This window comes from Musca domestica, unplaced genomic scaffold (genome assembly GCF_030504385.1).
Source record: "Musca domestica strain aabys unplaced genomic scaffold, Musca_domestica.polishedcontigs.V.1.1 3, whole genome shotgun sequence".
Taxonomy (NCBI): domain Eukaryota; kingdom Metazoa; phylum Arthropoda; class Insecta; order Diptera; family Muscidae; genus Musca; species Musca domestica.
Genome location: NW_026712299.1, coordinates 25,635,376 through 25,641,375, shown reverse-complemented (window position 1 = coordinate 25,641,375; position 6,000 = coordinate 25,635,376). Strand labels below are relative to the sequence as shown.

General features: G+C 34.9%; 1 protein-coding gene across 1 annotated transcript in view; it reads left to right on the top strand.

Moving 5' to 3' along the window:
• The first annotated feature begins 1,208 nt into the window (after nucleotides 1-1,208).
• LOC101888093 (polypeptide N-acetylgalactosaminyltransferase 2) overlaps nucleotides 1,209-6,000 on the top strand; it is a 259,551-nt gene continuing 254,759 nt past the window's right edge. The window contains exon 1 of the mRNA XM_059124519.1: nucleotides 1,209-1,590. The gene's annotated coding sequence lies outside the window, so the exon portion shown is untranslated. The remainder of the gene's footprint in view (nucleotides 1,591-6,000) is intronic.

The window sequence follows — 6,000 nt, the reverse complement described above, 5'->3', positions numbered from 1 at the left end:
CAAAAAACCATTTATATCTGAAAAAATCAAAAAGGCTTTCGGAAACGATAATATTAAGTAGAATCAAGCTCAATGGAAAAAACATTATTTCTGGGATGAGTCTATGTTTAATATTAAAAGCTCAGACGTGATAAATTTTACGGTGAGAAGACCAAAAAATTAAGGACTCAAGCCGCAGTGTTGCAAAGGTACAGTGAAGCATGAGGGAGGGTCAAAAATGGCGTGGCGCTGTTTTTCTTTCTATGGACTTGAGCCTATCCATAAAATAAAGGAAGTTGTGGATCGGTTTGTTTACAAAGATGTGTTGGACAGCACGTTGTTCCCTTACGCTGAGTAAAATATGGGGCTGATTTGGGTGTTTCAGCATGACAATGATCCCAAACTTGTATCAAAACTTGTCAAAAATTGGTTGCGGGAGTCAAAAATTTATGTTTTGTTATGGCCGGCACAATCACCTGACCTAAACTCCTTAGAAATCGTTTGGAGTATCGTAGATAGGAAGATCAAGCGATATTCGAAAATAAATAAGCACAACATTTTCTAAAGAATTCGGGGTGCCTGGGAAAGCACACCCAAGGATCAAATTGAGCATGTTATAGATTCAATGCCTCGTAGGTGTGCAGCTGCTATCAAAAATAATGGTTATGCTATCGGCTACTAGCCAAAATTTAAATATTTTAAAATAAAAAATTAAAAGTTGCTTTAGTTTTGACCAAGCAAAAATTATTTTTGTATTTTTATTTTTAGTTTCTTAAAAGTGAATTGAACCCCCCATTTAAAACTGGAAAAATAATTACGATTTGTTTGTTTTTGTAAAAGTTACAGGACATTTATTGTCTTTGCGATTTAAGTTGCTTTAGTTTTGGCCACCAGTGTATATCCGATATATCCGGTACCGATTTCACCAAATATCGTATTTGCTTCCAGTATAAATTCGTTTGAATAGGCATGACAGTTTTTTTTACAGTGTATTACTACCACACTCTCTCCTTTCTAATTAGAATTATTGCGCATACCAATTTGTAAATAATTCTCTTCGCCAACTCTTATAAGCGTTATACATTCCCTTCTATTCAACAGACATTTGAAACGTCAACGGAATAAGGGTGGAATGTCTGACAAAAAAAAGGGTGGCATAACAGATACAAGACCAAAATAGACGGGAGATATGAAAACACAGTTGAAATTTTGAAGGTGCTTGAGTTACACAGACACACGGAAGGAAGTGTCTAAGGACACAGTCGATTTTCATTCGACATTTTTTGGTATTCTTTCTTTCGGCATTTAAAAACACCAAAATCACAATAAAACAAATGTAAAACCTTGAATTAGTTAGTGCAAAAGTGAAAATTAGAAATTTCCAAAATTGTGTAAAGTGTAAATAGAAAGTGTGAAAATTCGAAGGTCTTTACAAAAATATCTACAATCCTGAAATCCGTCTAAGTGAAACCTCCGATTTAATTATGAAAACAGAAATTCGCAACAAAAGCAATCAAAGTGGAGAAGAAAAAAGTGTCAAGGTGCCATTGCGATTGTTGACAGTGTTGGCCTTCTAAGTGCCTCATCAAACGTCGAATAATAATAATAATGGTAATAGCTCGGTGGAAGTTCCTTTGCCCTCCGCTGTGGATAAAATCAATATTTTTGTGTGTTTTAATTTAATTCAATTTTAAAGTTCAGCAGCATTATTTTGCATGTCTTTGTTTTGTTTATTTCTAAAGCTGTCAACCAGTCAGCCAGACGTCATTCATCCGGCTTTTAGTCGTTCTTTTTATGCACAGAAACGGGCAAAAGGAACAAAATAAAAACAAGTCCAGAGAATCAGAAAACAAGTGGGGAAGAAATACGAATGTGAATGAAAAAGGCCGTTTGACTGGATGTTTGGGCTGGCTGGACGTGAGTAGGGAGAACACCATTCATAATCGTTGTTGTTGTTGTCTGGTTTAAATGTCAAACGAAGCAAACGAAAACAAACAACACAACTTTGACAGTTGTCTGTTTCTGTTTATGTGAGAGTGTGAATGTGTTTGATGTTGTGTGCAGTGTTGCCGTTTTGGGCGTTTCCGTCCAAATTTGGGCGGAAAAAAGATAAATTTTGTGGTTTGGGCGGATTTTGGGCGGATTTTTTCCATATTTTTCCATATTGGGTACAAATTTTTTTTTCAATGTTTGTTTTTAAGTAATTTAATTTGTTTATTTCTAACTGAATTTTTGGCTCGGTCCACTTTACAACGGATTATTCGCATTGATTTGCATTTGTTCCCGTACAAAATTCAATTGACGCAAATAATGTTGCCTGCGGACAAGCCTCGTCGATTGGAATGGGCCCAAAGAGTCATGGGTCCGTCGAATATGGGCAACCCAGCATTTTGACCATGGATATTTTCCCAATATTTATGCACTCCGTCGTGCTGTTAGTTTTTGTGGTCCATTTTACGGCTATATATATTCCAATGGTCATCCAAAATGCCAGAATTCTTCGCTGTGCTTACCTATCTTCTCAGCCGTGTCGATTGGCTTCAATTTTGTGATTAGGAATTTTTTTCTGTTTTTGGTTCATTTAAGCCCCTAAATATTTTGCGATCATCTCCAAAAGCAAGAGGCCCCTTTGTGTCTCCAAATTTAGACTCATCTATATGATTTGCTTGTCTACGGTATTTGGCTATATTCGTCAACGAAATCAGCATAACAAAGCCAGAAGTTCGCCTATTGTGTATCGCCTGTAAGTAATGTTGGTATTTATTTACACAAAAGTAGTGGTCTACCCGCTGTCCTAAGCTCTAACTTCATGCGAGATTTCGTGTCCTTAGGTTTATATTTGGGATCTTTATAACGGCTGCAAAATCAGGAACATTTTGAGTTGCTGGTCCATTTCAACCCCTAAACATATTGCGGACATCTTTGAAATCAATAGGCTAAGCCCTTCTGAGCCTAACCCTTTGTGAAAAATTTCGTGAGGATCGAACGATAATTGCAATCTGTATATAAAACATAACCCTAACCTGTGTTGTAAAGTGAAAAAATATTACAAAATAAATACTTCAATATTATAAGTCAATTTGAAAAAATCGCATGCGATAAAAAATATAAGAAAAAAAATGTCACAAAATACTACAAAATCTATATGAATATCATTATTGGTATCTTTTTATTCGATTTTTTAGTATTTATACTTTAATGCCACAAGGGCTTTCTAAATTGACAAAATTTGTTCAAATCGCTCCAGCCCTTCTGAAGATATAAGCATTCTAGCTGACATCCCCTTCCTTTGTATATATACATTGTATATATTTCGCTATATATATCCGATATTTTTACTATCGGCATCTACGTAACGGTCAGAATTGACTTGTTCGTCTATTTGTGATTTCGCCGGGATTAAAAATATTCGCGGTTTAATGGAAAATTTGACTTTTATTTAACACAAATGTTGTGGCCTATTTCACCCACTAAATATTACCCGATGACCATCAAAATTGGAAGGCTTCTGCCCAGCCCTAAGCTCTAGCCGCATGCTAACTTCCGCTTTGATTGGTCTATAATTGCGGCCTGTAGAGCAATATTATGCAATCATCTCCAAAAGAAATAGGGTTCTATTCTAACCTTAGCCCCACCTCCATTCTAAATTTTGTGAAGATCGGTCCATAATTGCGACCTGTAGAGTGATTACAAATTAATATGGACAGACGGACAGACGGACGGACGGACATACATAGCTAGATCGACTCAGCTCGGCGAGATAGGAAGATCCATATATACTTTCCTATGTGGGAAATCAATATTTCGTGGTGTTACATAATTTTTGGCTCAATCAAACTTATAATACCCCCAACACATAGTGTTGTAGGGTATAAAAACCTGAATAATATTAATGACTTTAATGTATTTAATACATTGAATTTTTGTATTATGTTACTTTTTCAAATATATATATATATATATATATATATAATATATATAAAAAAAAACAAGTATATAAAAAAACTTGAACAACAATCAAATTTTTATTTTCTCTAATGTATTTAATACATTGAATGTAATAAAACTTGAGTACCTTTTTTATGTATAGTGTAAAATTTTCAATAAAATTTACTTGAATACAAACTACATATAAATTATTCAACTTTTTACAGTTTGGGCGGATATGGTCGATTTTGGGTGGTTTTTAGAAAAAAATTGGGCTGAAATAAAAATTTCAAACGGCAACACTGGTTGTGTGTACGAGAGGGCACATCAACCCCTATAGGGTGGAGGATAATTTTGATTGATTGAATTATCTTCTCTTCTTAAGTTTTGCTGTAGTACTCTTCGAAAGTATGAAAAATTAGAAGAGTTATTTCTCGAACAGCGCAGAAACAGTGACTACAAATATGTATCGAAGATTTAAAATATTAAGGTTGGTCAAGGTATTGTCTTTCAAACATAGAACAAGTATAACAAGTAAAAACCAGTAAGGAAAAGTCAAAAGTCGGGCGGGCCCGACTATTTTATATCCTACACTACTGCACATTTAGTAGAGCTCTCATAACAAAAGAATTTATTTCAAGTAGATCATATCCCCTATCAACATTTGGTTTTAGAGTAGTTATAGTTTGGTTTCAGGGGGAACTAATATAGGGGAGTCATATCTGATTCTAAATCCATTTTCACTAAATTTGACGCAGACGTTTTAATCTTAAATACCAAATAGGATTGCTATAGAGTGCATGATATCACTTGGAGAAGGATTATATTAAAAACAAGTAAAACCAGTAAAGTAAGTCTTAAAGTCGGGCGGGGCCGAATTTATGATACTCTACAACACTTTGCTAATTTAGTAGAGCTGCGCAAAACAATTAAAAGTTTTTATGGGAGAATTCAATCATACACGCTATGATTATAATTATAATTTATGGTTCAAAGAACTTAATATGCCGAAGCATTTGTATCTTTTAAATTCGGACTTGTATTGCCCATTTGGTGCACAATTAATTTGAAATCGGATAAAAATATATATGGGAGCTATATCCAAATCGGAACCGATCTCGATAAAATTTGGCAAATATATTTCTGAGCTGTATTTGATATATTTCCCTGAATATCGTTGTTACGGAGTGCATATTACGGCTGTGGGTAACAAATATGACAAATCGGATGAACAGTATATATGGGAGCTATAGCTATATCTGAACCGATCTTTACCAAATTTGGCATACGACCTTCTAGACTCAATTCGGTCGAAAGTGCCAAATTTCATCCCATTTGGGCAAATATTAGACGTTTGGTGCACAATCAAAGGTAAATCGGACGAAGTTTTATATGGGAGCTATATCCAAATCGGTCTCGATAAAATTTGGCAAATATAAAAAATCTCGATAAAATTTGGAAAATATATTTCTGAGCTGTATTTGATAAATTTCCCTGAATATTGTTGTTACAGAGTGCATATAAAGGCTGCGTAGGACAAAAATAACAAATCGGATGAACAATATATATGGGAGCTATAGCTATATCTGAACCGATTTCGATCAAATTTGGCATACTTATTTTCAGGTCCAATCTGATTCCATACTATTTGGACTGATATCACACGTTTGGTGCACAACCAAAAGCAAATCGGACGAAGATATATATGGGAGCTATATCTAAATTTTGACCGGTTCGTCCTTGGGCCAAACAAATGATTTGTGCAAAATTTCATCTGGATAGGGCAATAAATGCGAACTGTACTTTGTTTACGAAAATACATGGACAGACGGACGGACGGACATGCATAAATCGACTCAGAATGTGATTCTATGCAGATCATCAAAAGGAACTATGGGTCTATCTCGTATCCTTTTGCCTGTTACAAACAAATGAACAAAGACATAATACCCTGACCACCTCGTGGTGTAGGGCATAAAAAGCTCTAAGTTCAGCCGGGGCGAACTTTGAATACCTCCACTATTTGGAACGAATTTGGCAATTCTCAAAAACAATAAAATCCGTTAAAAATTCTGTTAAAATCTAAAAAATGCC